The sequence below is a fragment of the Xiphophorus maculatus genome, chromosome 5 (genome assembly GCF_002775205.1).
Source record: "Xiphophorus maculatus strain JP 163 A chromosome 5, X_maculatus-5.0-male, whole genome shotgun sequence".
NCBI classification, from domain to species: Eukaryota; Metazoa; Chordata; class Actinopteri; order Cyprinodontiformes; family Poeciliidae; genus Xiphophorus; species Xiphophorus maculatus.
The window spans coordinates 13,524,226-13,547,112 of NC_036447.1; the positions used below are offsets into that span (position 1 = coordinate 13,524,226).

The 22,887-nt window shown below is 38.0% G+C and overlaps 1 protein-coding gene across 5 annotated transcripts in view; it reads left to right on the forward strand.

The window, feature by feature from the left end:
- The first annotated feature begins 670 nt into the window (after window positions 1-670).
- Window positions 671-22,887, forward strand: part of apbb2 (amyloid beta precursor protein binding family B member 2) — a 55,922-nt gene continuing 33,705 nt past the window's right edge. For all 5 annotated transcript variants that reach the window (XM_023333568.1, XM_023333569.1, XM_023333570.1 and 2 more), the window contains exon 1: window positions 671-772. The gene's annotated coding sequence lies outside the window, so the exon portion shown is untranslated. The remainder of the gene's footprint in view (window positions 773-22,887) is intronic.

Consider the following 22,887-nt stretch of genomic DNA (forward strand, 5'->3'; position numbering starts at 1 on the left):
ACTCCGATAAAAGCAAAAATCTGGCTTCTATCATCTGCCAAAAAGACACCAGACAACACAGGACCATTGTTTTCCTGAGATCACTTGCTCACCTGCATCTCGTCATATTGGTCTGACTTTCTTGAGACAAAGTGTTTTTATCAGCCAGTATGGTAAAAAAAAAAAAAAAGTTATTTTACCCTCCTACACTTGAAAATTATATTAATGTCTGTGACAAAGACAATCCAGTCTTTAATTTCTGCTCATATGTAATAACGTTTTTACGTGGAAAAATGTCCTCTTTGACTGTACTGACAATATGATTTTTTTTATTAACTACATATCTAAACCAATAAAAATGTTGCCATTATTAACAGCACAAAGCTTTTATATGTGCAAATACTGTAAGGACAATCTTTATATGCAGTTTTGTATACGCTCTGTTCCAATGTGAACATGTCTTATTGATGTTTTTCTTATTAAAGCTTCTTCAAAAGGTTGCTGCTGAAATCAAAGCGACCATGCACTGTAATAATCTCCAGTAGAGGTATTAATTTTCTCGTCTCCGTCAGTGAAGGGTCCAATAATTAAAAAGAAAAAGAAGGTTGTTTACTTCCGGAGCAGCGTCTCTCGGTTCCTCCTACCGGAGATCAGCTGCATCTGGGAGGGAGGAGAAACGGAAAGAAACCAGGAGGAGGAAAAAGCGGAGGGGAGGAGAAAGGAAAAGGCAGCAGCAGCAGCAGCAGCAGCAGAGCCCACCGGAGTACGTGAACCCACCGGAGCAGCAGAGGAGGTGAGTGATGTATGAGGGTCATTTTCGCATCAATACCGAAAAGTTGTTTCGCTCTGAGCGCAAAAAGGAAGACATGAGGAAGCGGACAACTTTATTTCTTATATACGACACGGAAAGCGCAGGAATCTGAGGGGCCCCGCTGTGTTGCAAACAAGGTGGAGGGAGAGGGACGGACTCGGAGGCTGCAGCGGCAGATGACGGGGTGTTTACGTGACCCCGCTGCAGCTCCACTCACTGCGTCTGCTTCTGTAGCTTTTTATTTAGTTGTTTCTGAACCGGAGAACGAGAACAGTCTGAACACAGCCGGGTTAAATGAGCGCGTTCACCGCCGAGCTTTAACACTAGCCGCCCGCACCGCTGTTCCACGCAGGACACGCACGCAGCAGCGTGCGTGGAAAAGATCCCGTTTCTGAGAGCTCCAAGCTCCTTGAGCTGCTGTGGTCTAATACGTCTATGTTTAAACAAAACACCACCAGAAAACTGGGCTACAACTACACAGCTTTCTGTCATTCAATCCATTTTTAGTGCAGCAAAACTAATTCCAGCTTGTCTATAACCTATGCATGTATCCATATTGTTTAGGTTAACCTTAGTTGTTCCATTTCTTTTCATAAAAAGATAATCGTCGTTTAAATGTATGTTTTAACTTGTTAAGTGGTGTTTATGATGAACTACTGGTGGATTAGGTGTTTCAGAAGAGTTGTACATCAAGACAATTGATTTTATTTGTTTTGATGATCATTTGTTGTAATTTTACTTACTATAACTGTGCATTTAGTTAAAAAATTTACTAAAATCTAAAAAAAAAAAGATTAGAATTAATTTATAGCTTGCGATTGCTACCCAAATCATGTACATCAAAAATTCAGACCGTGTTTTAAAATGGGAAATTTGTGGTAATCTTTTACTGTCCTCAATTAATATTGAAACTTGTGAAAAGCTCTGACCCACAATCACCACAAAATTCTGTTCAGAAGTTTTCAATAAATGTCTCTGATGGATGATCTTTCTTTTTAGCAGCTAGAATAAATGGCTGGTTTTATTAATGGCTTGTTAGTTTAGATATGGAATGTTTTCACCATTTAAAGTAGTGACAGAGAAGACTCTGGTTTGAAACAAGCGATTAGGCAGCCAGTAGAGTAATCGCCAAGAATTTAATAGCTAACAATCCCAGAAATGAAAATCCAACAAAAACCTTTCAATATGTCTAAAATTATCTGTCCTCCAAAGCTTAGTTTAAAAGCTTAATTTAAAAACATGCCTCTTAAAGAATATTTCTTTTTAAAATAAACAATAATGATTGTTTCTTGGACTCACTCACCAGTGACGCTCAAGTGTTGCTCAGACTTCTGCTCCTACTTGTTTTTGTTCTAACAGCACTTACCTTAGAGTCATGCAGCATATATTGACACATACGGCTACAAAGTATTCCACAAACCTTCATCCTACCTTTGATTAATGTCGGTTTAATAAGGAGAGTTTTCTTAAGTGGAGGTCTAACAATAGCTTACTTCCTCTTTGTTTTGATAGGACTTCAGCTTATAACATGCTTTTTACTGTTGTAATATTTGGTTCTTAGTGCTCCAGACAGATTGGAAGCTGCAGTGTCCAATACGGTGTCTGTCCATCAATCCTCTTTCATTTTGATGCCATCTTAAAATTTGGAAAACACTAACGTACCTCACCCAACATGGCCTGGGTGCAAAACTGCTGCAAGAATACAATGCTAGTATATGAATGTTTGCGGTATTAATAAACAAATAACATCCAATATATTTATTTAGGATATGAACAAACAATATGTCTTATCCTGAGATTTAGTGCAGCTACAACCTGTCTGTAAGATATGTCAAACGTATTGCTAGGAAATGACTGAACATGCTAGTGATTCATTACATTTATAAGCAAAGTCTTATGGGTTGTAAAGATGTTGGAGTCAAATTTTTGAGTCGCAGAATAACATGCAGGTACAATGCATCCAAAAAGTATTCACATCATTTCACTCTTTCCACATTATGCTATGTTGAAGCCTTATTCGAAATTGTGTTAAATTTAAATGTTCTATTTTGACAGGGTGCCATTTTTTGCGTGTTTTGTAAATGTATTAAATGCATTAAAAATAGAAAACCAGGAAATCACATTGACATAACTGGAAAACGTGAATCGCTGTGAATACTTTCTGAATGCATGTTGCTGGACAAAGTTCGGCATTTTTCCTCACTCATTTCAGAAAGTGAAGACCAAAATTTATACAGATTCATCACACATAGAGTGAAATATTTACTTCTTGTTTAATTTTATTGATTATGGCTTACAGATAATGAAAACCCAAAATTCTGTGATGAAAAATTAGAACACCGGGAAAATGTTAAGTTCTGGAAACTCATGTTGTTACTCTCCAATTGGCTAGTTAACTCTAAACACCTTCAAAGGTTTCCTGAGCCGTTAATTAGTCTCATAGTCTGTGTTAGGTTTATGGGGAAGTAGTCTTATGCACCGATGTCCACGAGACAGCTTTTGAAATCACAGAATCCACAAAAGGTAATTTCCCAAAGAAAATGGCTGATCACAGATTTTTCTATTAAAAATATATTCATAGAAAGTTGAGTGGGAGGAAAAAGTGCACAAGGGAAAACTGCTAAAACGGCTGTTACTGTGGCCTTGCTGTGTATTAAGTAAAAAGCTCCTGCTTAAGGACCCAATTCTAAATATTTAGTTTGAAAGCAAAAAGGTGTCTTGGTGTTTCTTAAATTAATTTACCAAAGCTCTCTTGGTAAATTAATTAACCGAAAGATCAACAAACAGGTTGTTATTCATTTGTAATGCATTTAAATTTCACCAGCTCACCACAAATGACTGAGCCTTGTGTTTTCTCCACTGTAGTTTTCTCTGTAGGGCTGCAATTTTAGCAACATAAATGGCTTATTGTGAAATGAATAGGGAATACATAACAGTGTTTCTCTTGACTTGCACATAATACTGGAGTAATTTGTTGCTGTATGGGCTGCGCAGCCCCTGAGAGTGAGGCCAAGGCTTTGCATTGGTACTTGGTGCTGACTGGACCTGGCTTGCTTAATCACTTCCACACTTCCTCTGCTTCTTTCTGCCAGGTCTTTCAGATAATACACTTGTTTGTTTTATGCAAAAGTGGAGTCGCTTATCTGGCTGTTTATGTATTTTCATTTGAATGTTGTAGAAAACCTTCCTGTTTTTGTTTTCTTGGTGGTAGGGAGGGGCTGAAAGGGGATCATATGTTTTTGTTCCTTACCCTTCTCTAAAAACTTGCAGGAGCCCTGATTGGCTTTCACATGGGTCGGCTTTGTAGTTGGGTAGTTCATGTTGAGTTGTGTGTTTTTGACTAAAGTTGTCACAAACACTATCTACCAAAGGAATTGGCTTTTTTTGGACTGCGCCGCTGGGATTTCTCTCCCGTCTTGCTTCTCTCTCCTAGTTACCGTGGTGCTGATGCATTTGTTTTTGCATCACATTTGCACTCACACTTGTCCTCCCTGTGCGTACATTTAGGAGTTCATAAAACACAACAGTCTCAAAGCATTGTGAAAGAAGCAGTACATGATACACTGAGATTTTAAAACATTTCCCCCCTGTTTCATGCAGTGATGATAATCTGCATGTTAGGCTGTGGTGGTGATCTTTCTGCATTCTTGATTTGTTTATGCTGTGGCTTTTGGTCGGCTTGGTGAAGTTGTGCAAACCACAAAATTGAACGTGTCAGTGGCTGCTGCACCACCATAGTGGAAATGCAGCACTGTCATCCTCTTCCTGCACCGTCTGTCTCGCCTCCCTTTCTGTCCTATCAGCCTCCTCTCCAGTCTTCTGCTCTTCATTCAGAACTGGCTTTAGTCTGCATGATGTCATTGCTGATTGCTCAAGAGTCCTGGGTTGTTAAGTTGGTTTATACTCGGCCCCTCGTTCTATTTCCTGCCCCCCTCTTCCTCTCTCTCTCGCTCCCGACTTCATCCCTCTTTTCCTCGTCACGAACCCCTTCCCCCCTCCAGCATTTTTCTGTATGACACCAGGAGTTGCTGAGTGTGGAAAAAGTGACTTGGACATTTATGGGCCGAGTTTTAGGCCAAGCACTGCATTCTGTTCCCTGTGTGCCTGTTTGTTTAGCCCTGCGTTTATGAAAGTGCCTCAGTTTGTAAAGCCGCCCCTCCTGTGCATAAATAGTTTCTGTCACCTCTCTTATGTGCAAAACGAAAAAAGCACACAGGCACAGCGAGCACAAAACACATCTGTGTTGATTAAATTTGTTAGCTTGTAAAATGTAAAGCCGTCTTCTACTTCTCTTTGCAGATTGATTGTATTTGTTCAAAACAAAGCTATACTGTTATAACTTTTTCTTCTTTCTCTCACTTTACAACCAAATATTAATTTGTACTGTATTGAGATTTTATGAGCTAGACCAGCACAATGTAGCACATGAAATGGAAAGAAATTTGGTTTTATTTTTTTTCCCCATATAAAAAATATTACAGTTGCCCCCCTTTACTTTGATAGCCCCAAAAGAAATTCAGTGCAACCGATTCCCCTCAGAAGTAAACTTGGTCCTCCTGTGTGTAATTTGATCTCAGTTTACATAACGTTTTTCTGTGAAGGCCCCAGATGTTTGACAGAGAAAATCCACATCATGAAGTCTAAGCAACGGAGCAATTATGTTCTTAAAAAAATATACCAAACTGTGAACATTTTGCAGAGATATGGTTGTAATAAATAATATTTGCAAACTAGCATTGACCACACATCTCAGAGAAATGGAGAAAATCCTCACCTTTCTCCATGCTGGAGGTTTGGACTTAGATTTTTTTCTGTCAACCTTTTCTAATGCGATACCTCAAAAAGCACATAAAAAATGTTAATTGAATCATGGTTATGGAAAGGCTTGGTGAGAGGAGAATCACAGAAGCAACTAAGAGGCCTCTGGTATTTTAGGAAATCCAGAAATCCACTGGTCAAGTGGGAGAATCTGGTGACAAGACAGGATTTTACTTTGGCCTCTATCAAGTCATGTAGGGAACACCGCATATAGAGAAAAAAGTAACTTTTAGGCCTAACTGCTTGTGGCATAAAACTACATCTGTCCACTGCCTCTAGCTAGAGTTGCAAAGTATTTCAAATCACAAATTTGATTTGAAATTCTTCAAATTGTCAAGATTGTCAAAATTGTCAAATTGTTAAGATTGTCGTGATATGACAATCTTAAGATTGTCATATCACGACAGGATGTTATTGTAGGATGGGTAGGATGTTATTGTTCCAATCCCATTTGAATAAATTCTGCTTGACAGTAATATTTTCGGACTGTTGCTTTGACTTTCACTGCCTTAAATGTCCGTAATTGGTATATGTAAGATCCCAATGATCCAAAAGAATAGTGGAACATTGTAATAAAATGATAAAAAGATAGAAAAGAGAAATTAGTTGTGATTTAATCTCTTCAACGTTCAGCAGTATTTTCAGTATTACATCCTGATATTGTGCAGTTGTACTGTAAACCCAAATTCTCCACAGTGAAACATAGTAATGGCAGCATTATGCTGTGGGAAAGCTGATCAAACCTGTTGGGAGATGCTGACAGTTTGAGGCTGAGGTGAAGAATCACGTTCCAGGAGTAACTTGTTCTTTCATTAGAAGATCATCCAAAGTTCTGACCTGAATCTATTTTAGAGTCAGTGGTAAGATTTGAAAAGTAATGTTTAGACTCTCACCATCCCATCTGACTGATTGTAAAACTATTTTGCAAAGAACAATGGGCAATCGTTTAAGTTTCTAGATGTGCAAAGCTGATACAGCTTTGTGGTGATACAGCTAAAAAACTTGTGGTGTCAACTTTAACACGTGATTCTAGAAATGATTGTCAATGGGCATTGACATAAATGTTTTAGGTTGTAAGCAAAGAAAATGAGGAAACTATGTATAGTTTTCATTTAAATTCACAGTTGTAGGCCACTTTGTGTTAGTCGGGCAAATAAAATCCCAATAAAATACATTTGAAGTTTGTGATGAAATTTGAAGGTTGAAGGACTTGGAATGCGTTTGTGTTTGGAGATTTCTTAGCCCCGCGGCCCCAGCCTGTGAGTCTGTGTGTGGCCGAGGTCATGGACAACACCTAGTGTAAACGCTCGGAGGTTTGCATGTGGGTGCATGCTTGCTTCTCTGTGGGTGTGTGTGAGAGTAATCAGATAAAGAGGGCAGAGATCAACAATCGCCGCCCTTTTTCCCCTGAGAAACAATACTACCAATTTACCATGATCAAACTATGTACAACGTCCATGTTTGTGTGGATATTTTTACATAAATATTGGATAAAGAACAAGAGAGAGTAAATGCATCCCAGGCTGTCAAGTTGACGAGATTGCTGCACTGCAGTTTCTGCAGATTCATAAGCTGCTGTGGTCCGGGAGACTGTAACGTTCGTTGTCAATCCTTCTCTTCGCTTTGTCTTTCTACCCCTTATCGATGTTTCTCAATAGGGTTATTGTGCTCACTGTCAGGCAGGCTGGTGTATATGGGTGTGTACGTGTGTTTGCATGAGCATTGTTGTTGCAGAGAGCAGACAACCGTGAGGTGTGTTTGAACAGAGAAGGAGCACAGAGGCCCTGTTCATCCTGCAGGCTGTGAAAATGAATGATAGGACCCCCGTACTCCCTCCATCCCCAGTCTGTCCCTCTGTCTGTCTGTCTGCTTTGACAGATTTTCACCCACTTCATTTTCTGTTCTACATTGCATCTTTGTTTTCTGTCTTCGTGTGTGTGTGCGCGTGTGTGTGTTATGACAGCCCCTGGAAACCCTCACTGAGCAACTGTCTTCTTGCTGTCAAATCTGCATTGAAAATGACTCATGAGTATGCATGTTACTCTACCTGCAAATTACCTGTGCAGGCAGACCAGGATGAACTTCTGCACATGAAGGCAGCCCCCCACCTCTTCGACTCCCAGCAGAGGCAGATTTATGTTCCCACCCGGTGCACACATGCTCACACTTTCTCATCCACTCTCTGTTTACATGTTTCTGTTTCTGATGTTGTCTTTTCCGCATCGCTGCACTTTCACATGTGTACCCCCATTGTCAGCGGTTCAGCTGCGTAAGGAGTTTTTGACCTTCCTCTCTCGCTCTTACTCTGACTTCATGAACACAAACATATTATAAGTGAGAAGTGGAGGCTCATATGTGATGAAAGAGACAGTAAAGGCCAAAGCACCTTGGTGCCTCTATAAGCTGGCCAGCTGCAGCGAGTTTGATGATTGCTGTGGTGTCTCATTGAAATACTTGAGTGCTCTCCAAAGTAATGAAATATAATCTTTTGCCAATAAAGGAATCCAGAGCACTTACGCACTATTGAGGTAGGAAGGTATTTAATTTAATTCAATTTAGTTTATGTATATTAGATATACAACAAGCACGGGCTCAAAAGGAATTTTACAAGACAGACCGATCCAGTTTATATCCAGAAAATATATAGTCAGTCCAGTCGAGTCGTACATAGTTACAGACATTCCAATTTAATCCAAGGAAATAAAACTCAGCAATCAAACTCAGTTTATTATGGTAACTGATAAAGTTTTCTATCACAGAAAACGCATCATATTGCTTTGAGTCACTGACTTTGCAGCAACATCTATTGAACCAGAATGTAGCAACAGCAAACATATGGTGGCATCTAGTTGTTAACTGTACAACAATCCTTCATACTTACAATGCAAGTGCAGAGAGTGGAGAGAAAGCTACCTTCTATGATTGATTCTGGTATGTTTTTGCTTCATTTAAGTTGTGTGAGAGAGCAAGACCTGAAGCAGATAACAGAAAGGCTAAAGCATTGTTCAGCTTCATCTCGCATGAGCTTTCAGCCTCTGCTTGTCATGACAAATGTTAGATTGTGAAATTTTGACTGGAAATGTCTGAGCTAAACGAGGGGTTTGCATGCTTTAAGACATAGCCAGAGATATTTGTTTTGTCTCGCTGCTGGTCATACTATCTTCAATATGCTATTCAAAAAACTTTCTTAATTGCTTCACATAAAAAAACAGAGACTTGAAATAAGCCATAAAATTCAGATGAGTGCATCTGGAAACATCTTTCAAATGTGTGTGTTTTTTTTTTTTGAAGATTTAATTTGGGTTGCATCTTGTTAAGAGAAGATTGTCTGGCTTGTTGCAGCTAATTTTGGAGATGTTCTAAGGGTCCAAATAGCAAGGCTCTTAGCTCACTGGGTCAAAATGTATGCAATCTGTATACAATTATGTATGCTTTTATAATCTTTTAAATGTGGGAAAGTATCACTCCCCCTTAGCTGCAGCTGCAAGACACTACAACAGAAATCAAAACAACAAATTACTCAGATGAACGCCGATGTCAACCTTTTAAAAGGTTCAAAAAGTGACTATTTTGAGTTTAAGATCTCAAAGAAATACTATGTAGGCCTGCAAGGATTTATCAATGTAATCAACCACAGAAGAAAAATATGCTACTGTTAAATTTAATTGCTGGTACTTTTCTTAACCACTAAAGACAATTTTGGGGGCAGTATTGTCTCTGTTTTGTGATATCTAGTTGAGTGCAAACTGTGCAAGGCAGAGTTGTTAATTCATGTTTGAACTGTTACAATGCAAGACCATCTGAAAGGCAATCACACAAACTATGGGTGGGTACGTTTCAGTTCATTAAGACAAACACTTCACACCAAAACACATTAATCATTGTGTCCTCTTGCTGAAGATTATGACATTATGATTATGAAATGGACATTCCCAAGTTTCTATTGACTTATTTACGTAATTATGGCACATTCAGACATCAGGAGGTAGTATCCAAGGATGAACTCCTGGAGGTCCACTATCTTTCTGATAACTTGCATGATTTATTTTGATTTCTTTATGATCTCACACAAGAAGGCAGTGTTGTCTAAAAATAAACCCACAGTTGTACTTCTAATTAACTTCAATGATCAGTCAACCTATCAGAAGCTTTCAAAGCTATGACATCATCATGTGGGTTTGCTTAGTTTATGTAAACCTATGACTTTTTAAAGTCATAGGTTTACATAAACCTATGAATTTGAAATAGATTGAAATAGAAAGCATTTTAGTAATCCTAGTGACCTAAAACACTGACTTTAGTCTGACTTGATATCAAGACAGTGAGGAGAAACAAATATAGATGATAGTAAGCACTCTGTAGAAACAATTATGCTCAACAATTATTTCTTTCCTAGATGAAGAGTATATTCCAGTGTCATTCACAGCAATGCTTTAAAATTACTCTGGATTCTCCTCATGGCTGGCTTTAAAAGTTGTGAGAAAGAGCGCCCAAAAGGGATCTCACAGATAAAGTTGTTTTGCTTCAAATGTCACGTTGGTGCAATAAAAAAAGCAAAGAGCTTTTTCCCTGCAGTAAGCAAGCTATTTCTGCTTTTTATGTCATATTTTATGTGTGTTTTAGTCCAGTCATACTTGCCCTCAGACTGAAATGATTTTTGTGACTTTTTCTCCTAGATGGAGAATAATATTTCAGTGACTGTACTGTTTTAGTTAAGCTAACTGTAGTATAGCCTTCTAGCAAGGCTTATCTCCAGTGCCAGGTGCTACAAAAAGAACTGCTGTCAGAGTCTGCTTCCCCTCAATCTTATTCACAAAGGCCATTTGGATTGGATTATTCCCAGAAAATGTCTGCAGATCTCTGAATATACTGCCACTCTAGGAGACCAGAATTTCATTTTCCAGCATGTGCACTGCTGGTGTGCAGTCAGCATGGTAACAACTTTTGTGTGGCCACAGATGTCTGCATAGGCGCAAGGCAGCCAGATTCCTGCAATCAAGAAAAAATCCTTCCTGGCAAGCTTCAAGTCCACTTGAAGCCAAGGCTCGAGCTAGAGCTAACTTGTGTTCTCTGAAGGCACATACGTATGAATTATCCACCAACAAAATGCGACACTGGCACCTAACTGTCATTACCTCAGGTTTTATTGTGTGTTTTGCTGTAGACTTGTTAAATTCTTCTGTAGAGGTGATGGGCTTTATACTTCATCAAACTAAGTACTGCTCTTTTACAAATGAATGAAATATCTGATTTGTCAAATGATTCTAAAAATGGAACCTATGACAGCAGGATATTTACATTCAATCTCATGCTTGGCAAATCACAATTTCTTTTCAAGCTGTTTCTACAAATAATGGTTTTACTAACTTAAAGCAAAGAGAAAATGTTTAGTGTATTTGGCCTTCCTAAATAGCAGTATCTGGGTGCATTTTTGTGTCATTGTTCTGAGATCTTTCACGACAGACAAGAGATCAAAAGAGCAAAGCAGAGCAGCAACATTGTTCCAGTATATTTAGCCTTCCTGTTATCTACTGAAGCCTTCTCCAAGTCAGTTTGCCCTCTTTCCCCTCTTTTCAGGCAAACATCTTCATGGCTTTCCATATCCGTAGTAAAGGAGATTGAATATAGACAAACATGCATGTTTTAATTTAAGTATTAAAAAAAATACATGTCAAAAATTACAGCCTTCCTGACAATGAACAGAATTTGTTTTGGCGTTATAGCAATCAAATACTTTTAATTACTGAGCAGCTTCGTGGATGTTTCTACTGTTGTTTTCATCTTTGTCTCCACGTCTGTTTTGGGGTTAGAAGGTGCCTTTGAAATCACCCTAATCCTCCCTCAAAACATTTTCTAAGAGATTGAAGTTGGGTCTCTGGCTGGATCATTTGAAGACATCAATATTACTTTCAGTCAGAAGAAATATTAAAAGAGGAATTTAAAACTAAACGTGCCAGGTGTATGATTAATGTCCAGGCTTAAACGTAGTAAGGAAATTGTGGTATCAATACTCTTAGAGTGATTGCTTTCTGGCATATTTTCTATTATATGCCAACATGTGCACACTAATAAATCCATTTGGAGATTTATTAGTGTGTTAGCCCAACATCATCCATTCTCACCTTGGAGAAATCAGGGCTAATCTGCAATATTTCTTTTTATTGTATGGGAAATAGCACAGTGCTTTGCATACTGTAATTTAAACCCACAAACTTGCTGCATAAAATATCCCTTCACTTTATCCCACCAGATGTTTGCATGCAGTGGTTTTATATAACAGTAATAGTGAATATAAATGTTTCAGATTTGAATGTAAGTACTTACACAAACCTATATACAGTCCTACTGTTCAATGTTTGATTGCATTAATTAAATATAATCTGTAACTTGCACAGAGATGGCCTCTGTAAGTCTGCACAGTCTATGCTGTTTGTCAGATACGATACAGCACCAACTAGTGAAAAAGCCCACATAAGCTATCATTTTCCCATAAATTGCTAATATATTGCATTATTTTCATAAGCAATAATTGCAAGTAGGAACTAAAATGCGGTAAACTGCAGAACTTCATCTGCAACTCAATGTTTTTTGTTTCTTCAATAATGTAACAAATAGATATTAGAAAGCCAGTGCCAACATTAACTAATGTTAACTGCTTGAGCTGCATTTTTATGCATTTAGTAATGTGACTTGATAAGAGCAATATTTAAGCAGCTGATCTGATGTCTGCACACTGATGTTTTCAGAGCTGCTTTATGTGTGTTGTTAGGCCTGTCAAAATTATCAATAAATAAATTAATTGCATGAAAAATTAAAACAAATTTACTTCCTTTGGCCTGATTTATCGTTTCCCCCTCTCTACCAAAAACTGGATGAAAAAGTCTTCAGTTTGGTTCTTTGGTCTCTTTCTCCCTGTTTTGAAGGACAATTTTGTTTACAAAGAAGTTTATTTATTTTGGATATTTAAAATGTCTTCCAGTTCTAGTGTTAAATGTTCATTAGAATTTAAAGTTTAGTGATATTTTAGAATGTACTCTTGCATTATTATTTTACCATTACCATTAGGTTACTTTAAAATGGTCTCAAAACAACAATATTATCGTTTATCGCAATAACTTCTGGAACAATTTATTGTCCAGACAAATTTGTTATTGTGACAGGCCTACATGTTGCTAGATCTGTCTTTATCAGATTTCTGTCAGATATTAACAGAAAGCTCAAATATTATAAATCACTAATAGACTCAGTGTCCATTCTACATGTAAAATTGTGGTTCCTGTGATCTTGTGTTCAACTCAAACCTCTTTTATGTGAGGTTTTAAAATATTTCCACAGGGTTTGTTGATGCAGCTTTTGTCTTGTTCCTTTTGGCAGAATTGCTCTTTTTATTGGGGACATAAATTAAGGTTTGTTTTAAACACACTTCAGTTCTTTGCATGAGTCAACTTGAAGATAATGGTTTCACAGGTCCATTTTTATAGATCTTGTCACAGCTTAATTTTACTATACTTAGTGCACTAAAATAAACAGTGTTTCACCATCTGCTTGATGGATTCATTACAAGGTTTGTTGCACTGCTGCTTTTTCTCCACAGGCTGGGCTTTTATAATCATGTCTTGATGTTAAAGTTGATGATGTTGCCCACCTCCGGTGTGAAACATTGAGACACCCCCCTTTTTACTAGATGTCTTAAGGGTTTGCAGCTTCCTGCTCTTCCTTCTGTTGGAACAATTAACCCTCATGCTGAAGGCTGGAGCCTGAATTGAATGAAACACATTCCTGCTCTGTGAATGCTCAGGATGTTGGGTCACAGAAACCTTGAATCACAGCTTCAGTCCTTGTGGTCATTTAGGTTTCTGACTCGAGTCGCTTTTTGCATTTAGACTCAACTGAGTCACTACAGAAGAATGCGATGACGTTCCAGCCTCTTCATGAAATCTTTACATGGAATTTATTAAATAGTAATGCAGCTACAGATTATATCATAAAGTTGTTACATTATCAATGTGTTCATATTTACAATAAGCACTGTTTTCAGGATATATTAGGTTTCCATATGTAACGGGACATGCATTAACAATCTGCAAATAATTTATTTGGCCATTCATTTTTGATGAACAATCTTGAAATAGTTTTAAGTTGACAAAATTCTTAACATTACAGAAAGTTTGCCACGACATATTGCTATATTTAGAAATTCTGTAGCTAACATTTACCTTTTAAGAAATGATACCTGAAAGTTTTAACCCTCCATGGCCTTAGCATGATGGAGCGCGGCAAATGTCCGAGTTGGGAAGCGAGGCCTGGGACGTCCCGTCAGACCATCAGTTGCTGAAACCACAACACAAAAACTTTTAAAAAAGCGCACACAGTGTAAGTGTGACTCAACCGGACCTTGCACAGCGTAAAAAGCTTGAGGGGTTCAATGAACTTGTCTCCTAAGAGCATAGGAGGGTTAATAGTATTTGTTTGACATTTTTAAAATGTGTTACCTAAACCCTAATGCACTGTCTTTAGTTCTGTTGGGGACTGTGCAGTTTTTTTCTGACAGTTTTGGTTTGGGGGCTCATTTGTCTTAAAATCTGAGTTCAGTCAGAAATGTATTTTGCTAATTTTTGGTAACAACATTAAACAGGATGGTCAGAAAAAGAGGAGGAGGAGATGACATGAGCAAGAGGATGGATTAAAAGCATTAGAAACACAGCGACTGTTTTAGTAGTCTTGTTGGTTTCATTGGCAGACAAGGGACATTCTTTCTCCCTTGAGTCATTCTTTCTGATCCACTAACTCTGACTTGATATCTTTTTCTCACATGCTAGTACACTTTTATGTAAAACCTTATTTCCTTTTAGAGACTAAAATCTAGAAAATCTGCAATCTTAGCCTCAGCTATTATGTTAAGCCATTCTTTTGAGATATAGTTTGGATTTTTTAATGTAATGTGAGGGAGAAAAAAAGACCATATTGAAATCACTGACACTCATGGACTAAGTGCTGTGTCGTTTATGTCTAGACCTCCCTCTCCTCTCGGATGTCCTGCCACATCACAGCTATATATAGGATGGGTCTCTGGGCTCGCCTTGAATCTGACAACCCTTTTATGCATGTCTGTCTGCCTGTCTCTGTGCTTTTGCTTCAAGTGGAAGACTTTTTAATATGACTTCTTGTCTTGTTCATTGTAAAATGAGAAAAGTACAACCACAGGGAATTTTGCTTCAGGAGTTTTGTCTAATAAGAAAAAAAGCACAAACTTGCCTTATCTATAACCTTAAGCAGATATAAACACTTGGACAGCAGTTTATTTAAAATGCAATAGAAACACAGTAATGAGGTTACCTTAATAACATCCTGCTCTCTTTTGCTTCAGGTGCTGTTTCTTGAGCAAAATGGGCCAAGCTATCTTTGATTTTAATAGTGTAGATGTTTTTATGCCACTCTCTTGCAGCAAGGATTCTGCTGAGAGCACTGTCTGCTGCGGGTAGAACAGTCTGAGTGGCAAAATGATGTTTTAAGCGGTGTATTACCAGAATACACACATGATATCCGTTAAACTTCAGACAAATCACTTTTCTTAAAAAATATGTATGATAGTCATTGTTGTAAAACTTAGGCTTACTGGAAATGATGACATGTTTGTAGGGGTTTAGATTTGATTTAAACACTGCTAGCAAGTGTTGCCTTTAGCTCTTTGAGCTTGAATATAATCTACCATTATGTTGAAGCAAAATAGGCAACATAAAAAAACATGTTTCAGTTTAAAATAACTTCATAAAGCTTTTATGCTTCCATGACATATTTGTAAATACCTCACTGTTACTAATAATTGGAGTTGCAGAGGATACTGAAATGCCGGCACAATTGCAATATCAGTGAATTGACTCTTGCAATTACAAAGGACTGCTTGGACACAATATTTGAATACTACAACTCAAGTCTCATGCATCTACATTCAGCATAATGATTATATATTTGGGCCAGTTAGATAGACTTTAATTTCCCATGAACCAAAACATGGTTTTTAGTTAGGATCTGATCTAAAGTTGCTGAGATAGAGAATATTATGGAGAGTAGTGGGGACATTGGGTAATGGTTAAAAAAAGTAAAAAACATAAATAAATAAAAAGAAATACAGGTTGGTGTTGCAGAGATTTCACAGTAGTTAGATATGATGCATTCAATAAGTGGATAGAGATCCAAATCTGATATTTAACACTGTCTGTCAGGTGGTGTTATGCAAAAAGCAACAAAAAAAAAAACCCAGACAAAAAAAACAAACACATTTTATTGCAGGGTGTAAAGATGGGGGAAAAAAATCCAAGAAAAAATAATCATCTATTATATATAAAATAATTACCAGCAGGTGTACTCCTGCTGTTAATTAATGCTTTCAGCAGTGGTGTTGGGAAAGAGTTTCCTCATTAAGCAAAGTGGACTTGGCATGGCTTGGTACCTTCCATTTATCAAACTTCTAGGAGGCAAAAGATAAATGGGAATGTTGGAGGGTTGCATTACACAGAGTCATCAGTTTGCCCAATGCAGGATAATGTTTGACTCTTTTGTTGCAAATATTCCCCCCCAGCCCCCTCTTTATCACAGGATTTTAAGGGATTGACTTGTTAAGTGTGTCAACAGCCTTTTATTCTTATTAATCTTGCCACATAAAACATTGTTGTCTGATGTAAAGAAGTACCAGTAAATGTAAAGAAACTCCTTGTTTTTGTCCAACTGATTAGTTAATTTTGGTCAAATAAGTCTCTCATCCCTTCCTTTATATCTTATTTGCCTTGTCATTGTTTCAGCTCATAGTTTGCATTTGGTCAAAGGTTACTGTGTGTATAGAGACATGTGGTCACGATTGATCAGCACTTGAAGGTGTTTCAAAAGGGCATGTGTGCTTTCTGCACTTCTTTTGCCCCCAGTTACCCTCATCCACTCAGACATGCCTGGGATTCTTTGGCACACCCTAAAAATTCCTCACGCCTTTCTTTTTTTTTGTGGTTATTTTTTTTTCTTCAACTCCCCCCAACCATAAAAACCATAACAGCAGTAAATGATATCTTTAGCTGTGCGACTACATCACATTGAGGCACTCGTTCATTCAAAACACAAAATACTTGTAGCCTTGAAGTCTCCTTTTAGCTCCACAAGTACAATTACAGTGCAGCTATTTCTGCCCTTGCTTCACCATCGCTGTAGCCTGCTGAGAAGTAGGTTCAAACTGTGGGTTGTCTTTACAAGTAAGGCCTCAGTGTGTTTGTCTGTACACAGGGTGGTTTGTTTAGACTGACGTCTCAAGCAGAGTGTTGCTTTGTCTCTGTTATTTCCCGCTATTCACCAAACTCCCTCCATTCCGCCTAAAGCTTCCGCCATAAGCTGTGAAAGCAAGACCATGATGGCTGTTTTTTCCTAAGCTTCTTCCTTGTTTTCATCCATTCATTACAAGCATAAACTCACAATTGTTAACAGGTTGCTGATGTATGAAAATTTTTGGTAAAATTTGCTTGCATGCATGTGATTAAAGTAGACTATAGGATATGAAAAAAATGCATTTTTAGATTTTATTTTCTGTTTCACAGTTAAGATTGTAAATACTTTGTCCGTTCATCCATCCATTATATAAAAAACACAGAAAAAAAAAGATGTAGATGTTCAGTCTCTGAACTTCCTACTCAAAACGAGGTTGTCCTGAACTCTACGCCACCAGTCTCATGCTCTTTATGTAAGGCTATACCCATATTAGCAGCTTAGTCTGTAGTGGTTCATATGGAGTCCACCATATTCAATAAATTATATGTGTTCTGATGAGGCTTGTTTGTTAGATTAAAATCACATTTTAACAATAACAAGCTCTAATCAGGCGTTAAGCATACATTTCCTTAAGCCCGCATTTTTGTATAAATTTTCCTTTGGTTTGATGTAATATTTTAATTTTAAATGTCATGTTTTCATTCACTCTGAGTGAACTTTCATACTTATCTGTGATTTGTGGGTTAATCATTGATTTTGCCTTTGCATTTCTGGCCTGATATCGTGCCGCCCAAGTACCTTTGCGTAAACATTTAGGCCCTAGAAATTTGTGATTGGAAATATTTTTAACTTTAACTTGAATTGTTTTGCTTTCTGCTGATTTTACATCTCGCTTTAGGATGAATGTTGTTAGTTGGATTAGTTGTTTTCAAGCCACACAGCCTACAAGTGTTGAGGAGGAATGGGGATGAGGAACCTGAAGAAGCCAGCAAGGTTTGCTCTGGGTTTCTTGTGGAAAAATGTTCCATCCAATCTCAAAGCAAATAGGCTGAAAGATTAGTGGATGATTCAATGTGCAAATGTTGCAACAAATCTTTAAGAGCATCTGCTGACTTTCTGCCATTTCCTTCTTGATCCTGGATATTGTAGATCTGCTCAGATCCGCTCTGTCAACACAACCAGAGGACTCCTCAGCTGTTCTCAACGTGTGGTTAAGAAAACAGTCAGTTCTCAGCATACTTTCTCCGTCACGTCTCGCTTCCTGTGTGCTGTAGACAGTCGTTCTCCTTCCCGGCCTTCCTGGTATTTCCATCTGTGAGAATGTTTTCTCTTATAAAACCTCCTGCTGCCAGTTAGGTGTGTACTGCAAAAATAAAAAAAATAAAAATCCTCCTGACCAATTTATTTCCACATCCTTCTGAACATCTCTGGTGTTTAAGTGTGAAAACACTTTTTTGTGCCTCTGGTTACTTAAAGTTCTGCACATGTAGATTTAAATTAACAGAAAGGCTCATAAAATAAATCTGCAATGCAGACTCTAAGCCATTTACTGCTTTACATTAAAATCAAAGGACTTGAAATCAATTCCTATTAATGCAAAAGTTTGTGTCAAGTAGCTGAATTAGCTGAATTTCAGCTTTGGTAAAGAGTTAAGCAGTGAGATATTTCCCAGCTCGGCACACAGTTGTATTTTTCTGTAGTCATCATATGGCATCGTAATTGAAGAGTGACAACATCAATAACCGTCCTTGTCAAATGTTCTGGAAATAAGTTCCACACATTGTGCTACTGGCCTACACTTTATCCTGATCAAAAAGTTGAACACACACCAATTTAGATGCTCTATTTTGTTATTTGCCATTATAATGCGTGAATTTATTTATTCGTTACAGTCTAGCATCTGTGTGCTGCAGTTTGCGTCTCTTGTCTGTCCCTTTTGAAACAGATGGGCTTTTCTCATGATCACAGGGGGAAAGAAGAGGAGGAGGAGCAGGAAGATGGCTGTAAATCAGGGTAGTGGAGAGAAAAGGCTGGTTTTATGAGTGTTTACAGTCCTTCTTTCTTATGAGAAAAGACAGCAAATCTCTTCTAAAACAAAGAAAATGGAGATGATCTGCCAGCCAGATTACATATGCTATCTTAAAAAGTATTTATACCCCTTCAACTTTTACATTTTGTCTCATTGTTATGTCAATGTATTGCTCAAGCTTTTTGTGCCATACCATCACAGAGGACTGCATAAGGAAAAAATGATGGATGATATTTTGGATTTAATCTGACAAGAACTGTGACCTACTTCCATGTTTGCTGTGAACCTGCACGGCTTGCCACACACGTCAAATTTCTTTACTGACACTCTTCTATTAAGGTTAAGCTTGTGGCATAGATGTTTCCATCACCTCACTTTCTGATTGGCTAAATGTCAAATTCAGCAGTCTGCGATCTCGTTTGTCCTTGGGGAACACGTCAAGCCAAGACAATCCAACCTGTTGAACATCCCCGATTTTAGATTGAAACTGTCCTGACGTGCTTCCAAGCGGGTCAGATTACTCACTGCAGGTATATCTATTAAGATGATCTTAGGTGCCATCGCAATGATTGGGTTCCTTAAGATTAAAATCTTACCATGTGAACTAGGTATAAAGTGGATTGCCATGTGTTGGTAGGTTTGCAGCTGGGACATAATCAGTCGATCAGTGTTCTGTGAGATATTCGATTCTTGGGTATTAAAAGTCTGGAAAATGCATCATATTTGTTGTAGTGTGGAAAAGTTTAAGGGGTATGAATAGTTTTTCAAGGTGAATGAATAAGGACGAAAAGGGTAAGGCAATCAGGATGAATGTAGAAACTATGAAGAGTTACGCTGAAAAACCTGTGAGGGATAAACAGTAAGAACAGACGAGAGGCCAATCAAACTTCTGGCTGGCATCCATTTGGCTTTTGCAGCTGAAGCGGATTCTCTCATTCCAGAGTTTTGGAAAAGATTTCAGTGACGCAGGAAACAGAAACAGGCAGACAGGCTGACAGAAGAGGTGGGGTGTTAGCAGCTGCTGCCTTTATTGTTGTTTTATCCAGACTGCCAAGTTTGTCTGACACCAACGGACAAGAACAGTCAAAGGTCACCGTCCTACTCCATGTAACAATGGAGATCTAATTTCCGCCCATCTCCCAATCTGCTGATAAAGTATTTGTCTGTAGTTTTGTTTTTGAAGATGTTTTTGTTTTCTGACAGGGTAATAAACTGTTTACATGTGAGTTCATGTGGATGGCTTGCCCTCACACTTACTATTTGTGTGTACTGTGTGTGTGTCAGTGTCACGGTTGCCCCGCCCACATAGGAGCTCTGTAATTACCCCCCCAAGCAGCCCCTATCTGGAGCAGAAGGCCTCTCAGTGCACTGCGGCTCGTAAAAGGCGTTGCATTCACAGACTCATCCCGTTCACTTGGAACCCCCAACCAGATGGATTTCTGGGGTTGAAAGTTGTAGTTTTAATGTTTATTTGTTCTTCTGCTTTGCTCCAGATCTGTAGCTCAGACATCTGTGTTTGGGGCAGAAAATGACACAGCATCCCACATGTAGTCTCTACTTATCTGCTTTCAGCTTTTTTTTTTTGCCACTGAAGCATTTGGCTTGCAGTGAAATAATCAGTGAGGTTGAAGCAGCAACTCTGAGGGGAAACTCCACTGATTTTTTTTTTTTTTACATCAAAGTGTGTTTACATGTTTCAGGGAGATCTGCTGCTTATACAAATGCCCCTTCTGGTTCCACAGGGAGATCTGTGAAGTTCCCACAAAGGATTTCAATTGAAGCATGACACATGTAAAAAAAAAAAAAAAATGTTTTAAAGTTTTTGCCCATACCTTATATGGATCTTAGTGGTCAAGAAATAACAGAGGGTAATGGGAAAATTGTAGGCTAATTACAATTGATTTGATTTTGTAAGAACTTGTTCAACCAGTGTTCCTTTTCCTTTGACGGCTCAATGCACTATTATTATTATTATTTTTTGCTGTGTTGAAACTTGGAACAGGCTTGGATATACCAGCCTGTTCCTGCTAGCAGTTAGATCCTTAAGAGGAGATCCAACAGCTTACAAACCATCAGCACCCTCATGTAACCAGTAGACATCACTGGCCTCACTGCAACATTGTTATCAAATGTTGGTTTTTGGCTCAATGCAAATAGTTCTAAGTCATTAACAGATTTGTTGTTTAAATCATATTACTTTTAATATGTGGTTTCCTATTTGACACATATAGGCAGATAGGGAACCACAGATCCTATGTGGTTTCCTACTTTAGAAAAAGACACAGATCCTTTATAGGTGTTACATCCCGTCTTCAAAAACCAGTCATTGACTGTTTCAGAAGAAATTACTCACTAATTTTAGTGTACATCCGCCCCTTTTGAACAAACATGTTTTCACTCTCTCACTTAAATATATTCTCCGGTATGCAGGCTTGTTGGTGCAAGAATCAAGAAATCGAGCATGCCTTGTAATTCTAATCCAGAAACTTTCTCTCCTCTCTCCGTGTGTTTGTCTCAGTCATAGAGGGGTTTTTATTATGCCTGTAACATCAGACATTTATTTGCATACCATTTTTTCCACTTCTTTGCTGTTCAATGACAGCAGTAGTTCCTCAAGATTCAATGCCAGCCCAGGCTCTTAAATACTTACACCTGTTGTGTTGCTCCTCATCCAACAACTGATCCAGCGCGATCTCACCTGTCCCAATTCAAGCTATTTGGTGAAAAAAAAAGCATTAAAGTTTGTACAGGTGGTCGAAATTACACAGCTGCTCCTTACATGTCGCACCCTCTCACTGAAGTTGGTGGTTTGCCAATCAAACCAGATGCTTGTTTGTTGTGTAGTAAGAGGACAGCACAGCCTAAGTACCACATAAGTATGGGTGTCAAGTAGCAGTTGTGCAATCCCATGGTCTGTCTTTGTTTAATAAATCTGCTATGTACCCTGGTAAACAGCTTTAAGTGTGAAATAATTTAATATGTGTTGCCTAACACTTTAGTCTGTTTATCAAATTCAGCTATTTAAAAAAATATTGGGTATACTTGGTTGTCCAAATATGCAGTTATTGTCATGAATCTTCTCTCACCATCTTTAATGTGCTGTTTCCAGAAGATGTCCGGTTCCTGCTGTCTAATCCAGCTGTTCAAATCATGCAGCCATTTAAAACAGTGAGAAAAGCAGCATTTATTGCAGAACTAATACAGTTTTATTTACACACAAGAGAAAGACCAGTAGCTCAGATTTGTTGTTGTAACGGCACCGACAACATCTTGTGCTGCAGTAAAGTACAAAATTATTCATACTCCTGGCATATTTATGTTCAAAAACAAAACAAAACATTACTTTGTCAAAATTGATTCTATTATCTATTATTTCTTTCATTTCCTTTCAGAAACAAATTTCTTGGTTGAATAAAAATATTCATTTTGATATTTATTGTTTTATATGCTTACATACACATAATGAATGAATAATGAAGCTCTGGACTAGATAAAGTGCAACTGCAGGTCATTTACCATATTTACCATGAAACTGGGTTTGTAAAACTCATTAATTAATCCCTAAAATACTTTGTTGTGATGCTAGTTTGCTGTATAACCTAGTTGTTCATCTTTTGAAGATACTGAAATTCACATATAAGACCCTGTTTGCCAAAAAGGTGGTTTTTATTAATTACAGATTTTCTATTTCGCTCTGTCAACCGGCATGTTTCTCTGCCCCTCTCTGAGTTTTGATCTGGACTCCTAATAAGTGCTTTTGTAGCACAAGTTAGTGTGTGTTCGTGTGTTTATTGAGTTGTTTGAAAGCAGAAGAAGAGGAGTTGACTGGTCTCATGTGGCATTAAGTTTATGATATTTCCAGGCAGCACATTGTTGGCAAGACTTTATGAAATATGAGCCCTGCACAAAATGAGCTTTGTGTTCCCACATTCATAAGGTGTATATATGCAAACACACAGCCATCCTGAGTATTAATGTTTGACTGTGCTTGTGAATAATTAAT